Consider the following 14,557-nt stretch of genomic DNA (forward strand, 5'->3'; position numbering starts at 1 on the left):
CCGGAGTAAAACCCGGGTCGGTCTTCTGACCTTGCTTGCCTTGTGCAGGACTCAGCCCTCATAGCTGGACTCATTCTCAACCACTCTACTATTCGTTCACTCCGGTCCTTCAGGACTCAGCTCCTCTGGTCATCCAGCTCAGCTCTTACGTCACTGCTGTACCTGTTACCGATTTTCGGTCTAACAGATTGGCGCCATCCGTGGGACCCCAGAACTAAAAGCTGTCCTTACACATCCCACCCACAAAAATGGCAGGACGCAAGAGTACGCGGATGCCTACTGCGCGGGCGCGGACTACCCAAACCGCGCTACCCCGCAGGACCCGGAGCGAGCGAATTGCATCACTAGTAGTAGCAGCTTCTGCTACAGCAAATCAGAGCCCGGCTCGCTCAGAACATCTGAATCCCTTGCCCACCCCGGAGCAGGTTCAAGCTCTATTTCAGCAGATGACAGCCCTCGTTGGGCAGTACCAGCAACTACTTCAAGTACCCCCTCAACCTCCCCCAGAGGCTCCGCGATCTGTCCAAGGGAGGCCAGACGTCCACAGGGGAGAGTCATCACACCATGGTGAGGGCCGAACTCATCATTCCACCAGACAAGTCCCTCACCCCACGACGAGGCATGCCCAAACAGAGCCTCATCACCGTGAAAGGTCGCGGTCCCCCTCCGCACAGAGGCGCCGAGCTCATCAAGATCGTGCGCCACCAGCGAAACCTCGACCTCGTCGTATGAGTCGGGAGAGCCAATCCGGCTCCGCGGCGAGCCAGTCTGTGGAAAGGATCAGGTCCTTGGATCATAGGATGGATCCACTGCTACAAAGAATGGAGGAGATGGATCATCGGATAGAGGAATTGGCGAAGGACCAGAGCCGGCCAGTCTCCAGGGCGTTCTCAAGCAGGACGCCCTTCACTGATGATGTTCTGGGTGCCCCAGCACCCAGAGGGTTTAAAATGCCCGCCGTCCCTCAGTATGACGGCACTACAGACCCCGTGGACCACTTGGAAACGTTCAGAACAATTATGCTCCTCCACGGAGCTTCTGATGGCTTTCTTTGCAGAGCGTTTCCAACGACGCTGACTGGCGCGGCAAGAGACTGGTATTCCAGGATCAAACCGAACTCCATCAACAATTTTGATGATTTTGGAGAGGATCTTGTCCGCCACTTCATGAGCAACCGCAGGCCAAGGAAAACAACAGCTTCCCTGATGGCCTTGCGACAGGACGACAACGAGCCTCTGAAGGTGTTCGTCCGCCGATTCAACAAGGAGGCACTTCAAGTGCCAAATCTAGATCCCTCAGCAGCAATGAATGCGCTCCTCGCAGGCGCCAGGTCTAATGAATTCCGTCGAGCGGTGGCTGACAAAATCTGCACTCACTAGCGGACCTTATGGCCGGGGCAGAAGAGTACATAACGGTGGAAGAAACACTGGCATCTCTTAATTCAAATCGGAGGATAACCTCTGAAGAGAAGAATCTCCCTAAGCAGCGCAGGGAGGATAAACCTCCCAGGAGGGAGAAGTCTCCGCCTCCTCAGAGAAGAGAAGAAAACTTCACGCCTCTCAACACCTCCAGAAAGCACATACTGGCGGCAATCAGCGAAGAAGAGTTCGTGAAGTGGCCTGCTAGAATGATCTCCAAGGGAAACAGGAGAGATCCTTCAAAGTACTGTCGGTTCCACAAGGACCACGGCCACGACACAGATGATTGTTGGCAACTCAAGCAGGAAATTGAGCAACTCATCAGCCGGGGCTATTTGAAAAAGTATATCCGAACTGACAGCCGCAACCAAGAGCGCAGAGGAAAGAGCCCCCAGGGCCGCAGCCCTCGAAGATCACAGCAGCCCCCTGCTCGGGACAAAACCCCTCAGCTGGCCAATGCGCAGCCTGAGGCACCCCAATCTCAGCCAAGGGGGGTCATCGGTACAATTATGGGTGGGCCTGCGGCTGGGGGTACCTCCTCTACCGCTCGCAAAGCATATGCACGGCGAGTTAATGCCGTGCACACAACCAGCAAAAAGACGAAAACGGAGAATGAGATCTCCTTCTCAGATGCAGATCTGGATAATCTTATCCTGCCCCACGACGATGCACTGGTTTTAACCATGCTCGTTGCCAACTGGGAGGTGAAGAAAATCCTCGTAGACAATGGAAGTTCGGCGGACATTCTATACTACCACGCCTTTGAGAAAATGATGATAGGCGACGACCATTTGAAGCCGGCGAACTCAGATTTATTTGGCTTCTCCGGAGAGGCCGTGAAAGTGGTGGGGCAGATCGAGCTCCCTGTTCTTGTCGGAGATCCACCTTGTCAAGCTTTCGCCATAGTCAACTTTCTGGTAGTAAGGGCCACTTCGGTCTATAATGCTATCTTGGGACGGCCTGGCCAGAACCTCATCCGTGCAGTAGCCTCGACCTACCACCAAAAAATGAAGTTCATAACCCCCAATGGTGTGGGGGAAGTTCGAGGAGATCAGCCTCAATCCAGAGAGTGCTACGCAATGGCACTCAAAGGCAAAAATGCAGTGGAATCACTGCCAATTGAACTGCTCGATGTAAGGGACGAGCTCAGAGGGACTCAACCTGCTGAAGACCTCCTCTCCATCCCACTGTGCCCAGAGGACAGTGAGAAAGTCGCTCTGATCGGTTCCTCCCTCAGCAGCAGCATTCAGCACCAGCTCACCAATTTTCTCCAGGACAATGCAGATGTCTTTGCATGGGTTCCTGCCGATATGCCCGGCATTGATCCAGAGATCAGCACACACAGGCTCGGTGTTGATTCAACCTGTAGACCGGTGAAGCAGAAGAGACGACATTTCGCCTTTGAAAGACGGCAGGCAATAAAAGAAGAAGTGGAGAGGCTTCTGAAGGCTGACTTCATTCGCGAGATTCGATACCCGGACTGGTTGGCAAACGTAGTCCTAGTCAAGAAGACTAATGGGAAATGGAGGACCTGCGTCGACTTCACCGATCTGAATAAGGCTTGTCCTAAGGACAGCTATCCACTCCCGAAGATCGACCAACTCATTGACGCTACAACGGGTCATGAACTGTTGAGCTTCATGGACGCATTCTCCGGATATAATCAGATCAGGATGTACGAGTCGGATATACCAAAGACCTCCTTCGTCACAGACCAAGGGACTTACTGCTACTGAGTTATGCCCTTCGGCCTCAAAAATGCCGGAGCCACTTACCAAAGGCTTGTGAACAGACTTTTTCAGAACCAGATCGGCCGTAACATGGAAGTCTATGTAGACGATATGCTGGTCAAAAGTCGGAGTGCGCAGGATCATGCGTCTGATCTCAGAGAAACATTCCAGGTCCTGAAGAAGCACAACATGAAACTTAACCCCACCAAGTGCACATTTGGTGTCAGCTCGGGGAAGTTCTTAGGATTCATGGTGAGCCAGCGAGGGATAGAAGCAAACCCAGAAAAGATCAGAGCCGTGATGGAGCTTACTGCTCCAAAAACCATCAGGGAAGTCCAGCGGCTCACGGGAATGATAGCGGCGTTGGGTCGCTTTATCTCCAAATCAGCGGAAAGGTGCCTCCCCTTTTTCAGCGCGGTCAAGGGACTCAAGATTGCGCCCTGGACGGAAGAATGCCAGATCGCATTCGAAGAACTGAAAAGATATTTGTCCTCTCCGCCATTATTAACAAAGCCAGAGCCAGGCGAGGAGCTATTTTTGTATCTCTCCATCAGCTCCACGGCTCTAGCAGCTGTCCTCGTCCGTGAAGAGCACCGCCAGCAAAAACCTATTTATTATGTCAGCAAGGTTCTTCACGACGCAGAAACAAGGTACCAGCGGGTCGAGAAATTGGCTTACGCGCTGGTAATGGCCGCCAGGAAGTTAAGGCCGTACTTCCAAGCTCACACTGTAAAGGTCTTGACTGATCAGCCACTTCAACAAGTTCTCCATCGACCAGATATCTCCGGGCGACTTGTGAAATGGGCTGTAGAACTAAGCGAGTTCGATATTCAGTACGCACCCAGGCCAGCTATCAAGGCCCAAGTACTGGCAGATTTTGTAGCCGAGTGCACTATCCCCCAGCAGGTCGTCGACCCTGAAGCATCGCAGCTCCCAGTTATAGAGAAAGTCCCAGTTATAGAGAAAGTAGTCCCTGAAGAGCGTATGACAGAGGAAATTTTGACGGAAATTAGGCCACCTTCAGCCGGACAGGACTCCATAACCAGCACACCGACTTGGGAAGTATATGTCGACGGATCTTCAAATAAAAACGGCTGTGGAGCTGGCCTCATCCTCACTGGGCCTGATGAGTTCACTGCGGATTACGCCCTGAGATTCGGGTTCCGTGCATCAAATAACGAGGCAGAATATGAGGCCCTCCTTGCCGGAATGAGCCTAGCGATTCAGACCGGCGCCCAAAAATTGAAAGCATACTGCGACTCGCAGCTGGTAGCAAACCAGATCCAAGGGGTCTACGAAGCCCGAGACGAGCGTATGATTAAATACCTCGCCAAGGTTCGCCAACTTTCCAGCCGGTTTGCAAGTTTCGAGGTCATCAGAGTGCCAAGAACAGAAAATGCCAAAGCTGACGTGCTGTCAAAACTGGCTGCCTCTGGATATACCACTCTCGGAAGCATACACATGGAGTTTCTACAGAGGTCCAGCATCGACAGTAAAGCCATGGAAGTCATGCAGGTGGAAGATGAGCCGTGCTGGATGGATGAGATCATAGGATATCTGCGCGATGCTAGACTCCCGGAGGATAAGAAAGAAGCTCGTAAGGTGATACAGAGAGCTGCCCGATTCTCCCTCAGTGGTGACAATCTATACAAAAGGTCATATACTCTCCCATATCTAAAGTGTCTGAGGCCGAGCGACGCCGCATATGCACTACAAGAGACTCATGAAGGAATTTGCGGAGAACATCTGGGGGGCAAAGCTCTGGCGATAAAGGTGCTGCTCAGAGGACTATATTGGCCTACAATCAGGCAGGATGCCCTGGATCTGGTTAAAAGGTGTGAGAGGTGTCAGAAGTTCTCTCCTACCATCCACCAGCCTGCCGTAGCAATGGCTCCAATTATTAGTCCGCTTCCCTTCGCAGTATGGGGGATGGACATCCTGGGCCCTTTCCCACCGGCCTCTGGAAAGCGCATGTTCGTGGTAGTGGCGATCGAATATTTCACTAAGTGGGTAGAGGCAGAACCTCTGGCCCAAATCACTGAGCAGAATGTGCAGAATTTCTTCTTGAAGGCAGTAGTCTGTAGATTTGGGATTCCCCGTATCTTGATCACAGACAACGGCAAACAGTTCGACTGCCGGAACTTTCGAAAGTTCTGCTCGGACTTAAAGATTGAACAGAGATTCACTTCGGTTGCTCACCCCCAGACCAATGGGCAAACGGAAGTAACTAATAGAATCCTGCTTCAGGGGATAAAGAAGAGGCTGGATGAAAAAGCTGGCCGATGGGTAGATGAGCTCTATCACGTTCTGTGGGCTTACCGCACTACTCCTCGCACGACGACTGGTGAATCGTCATTCAACCTCTCCTTTGGTACTGAGGCTGTGATACCAGTCGATATAGGCGCTCCATCTCCCAGAATCACCAGCTTCAACGAGCAGCTTAACGGCGACGGGCTCCGTGCCGATCTCAACTTACTAGAAGAAATCCGGGAAGAATCTCGAATCCGGGTCGCCGCTTATAAGCAGAGGGTATCAAATTATCACAACTCCAAGATTCGCCCCAGAGAATTCAGGACAGGAGATTTGGTCCTGAGAAAGGCAGTCGTCTCCCAACCGACGAAAGTCGGGAAACTCTCCCCGACTTGGGAAGGGCCATATCGAGTGAAAGAAGTTATCCGGCCAGGAAGCTATAAACTGGAGACACTGGATGAGCACTTATTACCTCACGCATGGAACTCCAAAAATCTCAGGAGATATTATCAATAGACAAAATGTACGGCGTAAAAAGGTGACTTTGTAAATTTGTCAATTTGTTGTTATAAATAAATAATCTTTTTTGCAGACTTTGTTTCACTCTTACTCTCTGGAAACCCAGTTCACAAAACTCGGGTACTCACTGGAAACCCAGTTCACAAAACTTGGGTACTTATTGGAAACCCAGTTCACAAAAACTTGGGTACTCATTGGAAACCCAGTTCACAAAACTCGGGTACTCACTGGAAACCCAGTTCTTAAACTTGGGTACTCATTGGAAACCCAGTTCACAAAACTCGGGTACTCATTGGAAACCCAGTTCACAAAACTCGGGTACTCACTGAAAACCCAGTTCACAAAACTTGGGTACTCACTGGAAACCCAGTTCTTAAACTTGGGTACTCATTGGAAACCCAGTTCATAAAACTCGGGTACTCATTGGAAACCCAGTTCACAAAACTCGGGTACTCACTGGAAACCCAGTTCTTAAACTTGGGTACTCACTGGAAACCCAGTTCACAAAACTTGGGTACTTGTTGTTCCTGAACTTGGGTACTTGTTAGAAGACCAGCTCGTCACAATTCGACTATCAACAGCCTCAGTCCCAGGTTATCAAAATTAAAAAGACAAGTCGAGCAAATCACTCAGTTGAGAAATATCAGAGACAGACAAATGTGATTTCATTGATCAGAATATGTGGGGCCTCGAGGGCCATTACAAAATTCACTTTAAAGAGGCTGGTAAGAGCTGTAGGGTCTCAAGGACCATTACAAAAAGAGGTCAAAATAAACAAAAAAAATAAATAATACTAAGCATCTGGAAGAGAGGTGATGTCAGCAGGAGCATCAGTAGGAGCATCTGGCTCCTCATCAGTAATCTTTGGCCTGGCAGGGAGAGTCATGTTCTGCATCAATAAGTTTGGATTGCAGGTCTGGAGCTCCTGGAGGCAGTCGTAGTATCCAAGACTATAAGCCTCGCTCGACAGGCTGAAAAGTTCAGCCTCCTTCGCCTCTGTGGCCTCCTTCACTGTCGTCTCCTGCCTCTCTTTGGCTCTTCCTCTTTGAGCCTCCATGGCTTCAGCAGCCTTGATCAGTTTCTTCTTCTCTGCGGCCAGATCCTCCATCAACAACCTCTTCTCCTCCTCTACTCGCCCGATGCTCGTTTGAAGCTCTTGCACCTCAGCGGCCAACTTTTCGTTCACTTCTTCAGATGCAGTAATAGCTTGGGAGAACTTCTTACTCTTCTCCTTGAGGTCATTGTAGTAGAGCAAGATCTGAAGAAAGAAACAGGCATCAGTATGGTAAAAGGAAGAAATGGGCAGAAAGTTAGCAAACGGATCACCTCTTCCTTACCTGGTAAGCTGAGGATAGCACAGCCTCCTCTCCTGTAGCTGGCGGCTCGTGAAGGATCTGTTGCTTGTCCTTCCGCAGCAAACACTTGCTCATGATCTCTGCCGCTACTCGGCTCTCGCCTAGGGCAGTGTCATCCTTCAGAACGGCCCAATTGGGCCGAAAGACGTGCTCACTAAGCCCCGTAGGAGGACGAGCCCCAGAACCGGTTCCGGTAGAAGCACCACCGGACTTAGAAGAGCCACCGCCCTGGGCAAAGGGGCCTATCAGCTTCACCGTAGTCTTAGCCCTCTGGGATGGGGGTGGAGGAGTGCCTTGTGATGGGGCCGGACTCGCCAGTACAGTCGCCTTTCTCTTCTGGCGCTCCTGTTGTGCCTGTGCAGCACCCTCCTGTGCCCGTGGCCGGGCTCCCTGTCTTATCTTCTCGACAGTCGATTGTTTCTTCATTTCTGCCAGACAAGCAAGCAGTCAGAAGCAAGCATATAAAAGTAAACACATTCTAAAGACAAGTCTAGCTACATACGTTCTGGAGTCGCGGCACTCACGCCCAGTCCAACTAGCACCTCCTCTCCTGAGAACTCTGCACAGCGGATAAGGCCTGATTGCTCAATCTCCTTCCGCATCAAGGCGAAAGTCTCTCTGTCCTCACTCTCGAGGAGCGGCTTTCGACTTAATTTGGAAGTGTCCGGAGTGTCCCACACTAGAGGGACAGGCCAGGGCTCACTGACCTCCTTATCCTCGACGTAGAAGAACCTATTCTTCCATGAATGTATTGACGAGGGGATGCCGGTAATGATTTTGAGTTCAGGGCGCTGGCTGATGTAGATCCAGCCCCCTTCCTTATGCCTCTTCAGATGTGCACAAGCACGGAATAGCGACAAGCTCACGCTCCTCTCTAACCGGCCGTGGACAAGATAAAAGAACCCAGTCAGTAGTCTCCATGAGTTCGGAGCTACTTGAGCTGGGGCCAGTCCGTAGTATCGAAGCACCGCTGCGAAGAATGGGTGCAGAGGAAATCGGAGTCCCGCCCTCATCGACTCCTCATAAATACAGAGATCTCGACTCTCGTTACAGGCTCTGTCTCCCTCTATAGCTGCCTTCAGTTCAAATCTTGGAGGCACACAGTACTTATTCCTAATGTCGCCTAGCATGGACCTGGTGAGGTAGTTCTCTTCGACTAGAGCTCGCAGGTTGTATTTTGGGTTGGCATCCATCCGCGCTCTAGCGACTACCTCCACCGCCTGACCAGGAGGGAATGTTGTAGACGCCTCAGCAACGTCACTTTCAACACTCCCTTCTGCTCGGGAGAGACTACCAGTGGGGAGTGGAGTGGCGTTCAAGTCTAAAAACACCTCCTCCTTGTCCCCTTCGTCGTCACTATCTACAAGATCTACTCTAGCGGACGTCCTAGCCATTACAGGCTCCTGCGGCGGCCTAAATTCTGAACTACTACTAGTGGAGGACTCAGTACCGGACTCGGAACTCGAATTACTATCAGACATGTAGTAAAGAGAAGGGCTGAGAGGAATACCGGTGAGTGGAGCTCGTCAAATCCTTGCGTAACTCGAACTGCGAACTGCGAACTGAGAACTGAGAACTGAGAAGTCGAAGCTCCCAGAGCAAGAAAAAGAAGAAAAGATGAAAAGTAAAAAGTAAAAAATGAAAGGGGGTAAACCTCCTTTTATAGCTTTTCAGAGGCGGTGGGGCATTAAATACGACGCACGCATCTCGAGGACACTCGAATGGTGCCACGTGTCCCATATTTATGACGGACACATTCTCCCACTCAACAATACGATCAAGCACGCGCGTGTTCCTACGTGCATGAAAATTCACATCTCCGCTCCGTACTCCATGCTCCGTACTCCGTACTCCGTACTCCACGCTCCGCACTCCGTACTGGATCTTTAAATCCGAACTGGATATAACGCGTTTCAACAAAACGACAAAAACCAGTCCGGTCCGAACCGGACTGGCCGCAAGACGACAAAAACCAGTCCGGCAAAATTCGAACTGGATATAACGCGTTTCAACAAAACGACAAAAACCAGTTCGGTCCGAACCGGACTGGCCGCAAGACGACAAAAACCAGTCCGGCAAAATCCGAACTGGATATAACGCGTTTCAACAAAACGACAAAAACCAGTCCGGTCCGAACCGGACTGGCCGCAAGACGACAAAAATCAGTCCGGCAAAATCCGAACTGGATATAACGCGTTTCAACAAAACGACAAAAACCAGTCCGGTCCGAACCGGACTGGCCGCAAGACGACAAAAATCAGTCCGGCAAAATCCGAACTGGATATAACGCGTTTCAACAAAACGACAAAAACCAGTCCGGTCCGAACCGGACTGGCCGCAAGACGACAAAAATTAGTCCGGCAAAATCCGAACTGAATATAACGCGTTTCAACAAAACGACAAAAACCAGTCCGGTCCGAACCGGACTCCACTTCCAGCCGGACTCCGGACTGGATCTCCGGACTCAACTTCCAGCCGGACTCCGGACTGGATCTCCGGACTCAACTTCCAGCCGGACTCCGGACTGGATCTCCGGACTCCACTTCCAGCTGGACTCCGGACTGGATCTCCGGACTCAACTTCCAGCCGGACTCCGGACTGGATCTCCGGACTCCACTTCCAGCCGGACTCCATACTGGATCTCCGGACTCCACTTCCAGCCGGACTCCGAACTCCACTTCCAGCCGGACTCCGGACTGGACCTCCGGACTTAGTTTTCTGACTCATTCCCAGACAATGCCTACCCGTTAAGAGAATCGATTGATCACACTTTCCCAAGTCTCTCAATGACTTGGGAAACTGGGGGGCAACTGATGGGGTGTGAAAACACCAGCCTCTCACAGGCCGCCACCTGTCCCAGAGTAGGTGAGCTGCAGCCTCTCACAGGCCGCCACCTGGCCCAGAGTAGGTGAGTTGCAGCCTCTCACAGGCCGCCACCTGTCCCAGAGTAGGTGAGCTGCAGCCTCTCACAGGCCGCCACCTGTCCTGGACACCTGTCCAGGACACCTCACCAGATTTTCCTATAAATACAGGATCAAAGCTCAGACCAATGGGTAATGCAAAAACCCTCTTCTCCACCCAAAACTCTTAGACTTCTCCCCTTCACTCCTGTCCATACTGACTTGAGTGTCGAAGGGCCTGTCCGGAGTAAAACCCGGGTCGGTCTTCTTACCTTGCTTGCCTTGTGCAGGACTCAGCCCTCATAGCTGGACTCATTCTCAACCACTCTACTATTCGTTCACTCCGGTCCTTCAGGACTCAGCTCCTCTGGTCATCCAGCTCAGCTCTTACGTCACTGCTGTACCTGTTACCGATTTTCGGTCTAACAATATGCACCTTGACGATGTGGACCCAATGGAGGCGCCTTGCAGCTGGATTTTGCAAGGGCACCCTTCAATTTATAGCATTCCTCTTCAAATTTTACCATCTCACAATAAATGTTTAATTGTTTTCGAAAGTTTTAGTCTACAAGTATGGAGTAGGTGCGCACATGGGTATGGGTCGGGTTGAACTTTTGCTAAAAAATGAATTTTATTCCACACAAACACCGGGGGGAAATCAACCCGAGTTGCAACCCTAAGCGGCACTAGGACAAAGGATTCTGATCTTGTTGACATGTTGTGGGTGAGCCCGAGTCAAAGCTTCTCATGCACTTCTCGTAGTAAGACCATCTTATAGTATCATTTCCTTAAGGGGAATGATATCCCCCCCCCCCCCCCCCCCCCCCTTTATTTGCTCAGTTTTAAAGGGAAAGAAAAACATTAAAGGGGGTGGGGTAGTTGTTCATAATACGGGAAGTGTCTTCACATATGAACAACTACCCCCCACAACACACACAGACACCACAAAAAAAATGTTCATCTAATTGTATGGCAATTGTAGCAAGGTCAGAGGTTCGATAAAAAATTGTAATAAGGTCTGGTGGGCTACGGGTCACCACAGGACCATTATGCTTACAGATTCACCACGTCGAGCAAAAGATCAATGTGCTCGATGGATTTGATTATGGACTAAAAATGACAAGTCAAAGTTAAGCGGCCCTTGATCACAATGGGTATGTGTGGAGGAGAGTGGTGTTAGCAATACAAAGGGAGTTTAATGATTACTAGCCGTGCATGTGCAAGAAGTAACATGAAATGTCACTACCATCTTTTCCAACCTCTTAACTAATCTAGGAACATCAGCAAGCAAATTTAATACTAAATATGACACCCCTACGACTTTTTATGCGTGCAAATTCAAGTCAATTTCCAAAGTTTGGGCGGAGTGGATGGACCTAATAAAATCTCAATCTCTCTCTCACACACACACACACACTTCTTTGTGTCATCTTCACCATCGTTGTAACAACCAGCCCCACACACAAAAAAGGGAAAGAAACCTAAATAAGGAGAGGGACGTAAGAGAAAAATACTAAAAAGAGAAAACATTGAGACACAGGATTATCCCTTCTTGAATTTCGTATGAGAGACAGAGCCCCTTGTAAGAGTGCGGCTACTTTGCAGGGGATATTCCTCATTTCATTTACAGAGAATAGGGAGGAAATTTGTTAGGGGAAAAATCCGATAGCCTGTGGGCTCACAACAAATGGCGCTGACTCGATTATGAACCTCGGATGCCTGAAATAGGAGCTGAAGGTAGGAAGGTCATTCCACACCCCCTTCGTGATCTCTAATATTAGAAATCGAGCTCTTAACAACAACTTCTTCCGTTGCATGAATAAACTTAGAAACTGGACTTCTTAGATAAGTTGGCCAATTAGTAACTCTCTAGCAAAGGTAAGTTTCCCAAACCGCTCGGACTCCAACTCTATATAAAGCATGGTTCCAAATTTCAGTTTCGGGATGCGTTTGGGTCCTCAGCGAAACTGAAATTTCAAAATTTCAGCCGAAATTTCCTATGAAACTATTAAAAATAATACTTTATTCCATACCAAATTTTGGCCCAAATTACCAAATTTTCAATTGAAATTTCGGGAAAAAACTCTTTTTACCAGCGGTCATGACCACCGCTATATCCAAAAGAAAGACTGCCGGTATAGCAAAAAATAAAAAAAATCGAGATTTTTGATTGAATATCCTAAAATTTCAGAAGAAAAATTTCGGCCTAAAAAATGTAATGTTTCTGGTATATTTGTGATTTCGAATTTGGTTTTGACCGAAATCTGAAATTTCGCTATGAAATTTTGGATTTCGGTTGAAATATAAAACCATGATATAAAGGACCCCTTACTCTAAGGTGCCTATGAAATCTCTCAAAACTATACCGATACTCTGCTTCTTTTTCATCTTGGATTCTCATTTGTTGATCTGTGTTCTGACCTGTGAGAATGGAGGTTCCCCCGGAGTGAATCCAAACTGTGGGTCTCTTGACGGTTTGTTTCTCTAAGCGTAGAACGCACACTCAACTATCTTCCAATGCCTCTACTCCCTAGGTCGGATATTTACGTCATCAGATTGGCATTGTCCGTGGGATTTGCTTCCCAAAGAACTAAGAATCTAAGCATAATGGTAACATGCAGCAACTAGACACACCAAGGTTCTCCTTCTGTGGTGAAACCGCCTCTAAGAATCGATGCCCATAATGCACATCAACCCGCTGCGGCACCCACAACCAATCAATTCAATGATCTGGCTTGACACGATACTGACTTGGTTGCATGTTCAGAACTTTCATTGCAGTACGAGTCAAAGGTATTCTTCTAACACATGCATTAGAAGAATACTCACCGCCTCAGAAACATGTAGTGGATGGCAATGGCTTCTGCTGTGACATGTAACCAATGTATCCTATGCATTTCCCTTATCTCCATGATAATCAGTAGTTACTTGAAATACAAGTGTGCAATCCAAGATGGGGGGTGAATTGGTCAATTAAAATTTTTGGCTTAATTAAATGAGGTGTTACAAATCAATTACCAAATTAAGCGATTTTTAGTCTAACCCTTGTTCAAATAAGCATAATAATGAAAGCTAGGGTTTAGATATTATTTTATCCTTTATATGCTCTAACCCTTGTTCAATAGAACATAAATACAAATAAAGGGTAGAGATTACCAATCACCAATGTGCAAAGGAAAGAGAAGGAAGAAGCAACGCCACAAGGAACACACAATTTTTATAGTGGTTCGGTCTATCACAAGACCTACTCCACTCTTCCAAGTTTACCTCCTTGGGTACTCCACTAAAGTTGAGATTCTTCAATGGCGAATCTCCAAGCCGTACAAGCACCTTCTCCAACTCCAAAGGGAACAAACCCTTTCTGCATGAAGCCTTGCGAGGGGACACTCCCTCTTTACAATGGATTTACCTTTGTTACCGGGCCGAATTGAAGACCCTCAAGAACAAATGAAGAACGAAAAAGAATAGAACTCTCAAGGCCTCTTGATAGGTGGATTACAAAAATTAAAGGTCACAAACACTCCAAAGAAAGACACAAATGTAAAGGCCTAATGGAGATCCTCTTGATAGAATGTAAAAATACAACTTCAAAGAGGTTAAACCTTTGATATGAAAGTTTTAGCTCAAAAGGATAAGAGTTAATCTTGCAAAAGGTTGATTAGAAAGGTTTGGATAGTGTATATATAGACCATAAAGAAATATGACCGTTTGGGGGTAAAACAGTAAAAAACTGGGTTGAAAAAGTCAAGCCCAGCAAGTCCCAACGGCTAGTTTTCCAGGCCGCGACGGTCGATCGAGGTATGGCGGTCGCCCTCCCTTATCAGGCTCCATTTTTTTATTTTCAAATTCTTAGCCGTAGCGGTCGACCGAGCCAATGGCGGTCGCCCGGCGAGATCTCCCTGTTTGATTAAAAATTCGGCTCAAAACACTATCCGCGGTCGCCCAAACCATGTCGGATTGTTTCTTTTTCTACAGAAACATATTCGCGGTCGCTCGGCTTACCTCGGTCGAACGACCCGCTATTGATCCAGCACTTCTTCCGCTGTCGCTCGGGACACCCCGGTCGACCGGCTATGTTTGAAAATCCTTTTTAACATTAAAACTTCAGAGTCTTGGGCCATGGTCTTTGGGCATTAGTCCAAGGTTTTCAAACACATTTTTGGGTGTGTGGATGGTTTCCAAAGATATAAAAATTAATTATGAAAACCATTTGAAAAACCTTTTGAAAGTGCAATCTACATAAAATCAAGAGCACTCCAAATACAATCTAAAAATGTATACCATTGAGTCTTCTTGGATTGCTTTGCTCCTCCGTACTTTCTTGGACATCTTGAACTTGCGAGAGAAATTCTTCAACTTGATTTGGCTCTTGTGACATCCTCCAT

This window comes from Tasmannia lanceolata, unplaced genomic scaffold (assembly GCF_043159265.1).
Source record: "Tasmannia lanceolata isolate RefF3 unplaced genomic scaffold, GAP_Taslan_0.1 ptg000006l, whole genome shotgun sequence".
Classification (NCBI taxonomy): domain Eukaryota; kingdom Viridiplantae; phylum Streptophyta; class Magnoliopsida; order Canellales; family Winteraceae; genus Tasmannia; species Tasmannia lanceolata.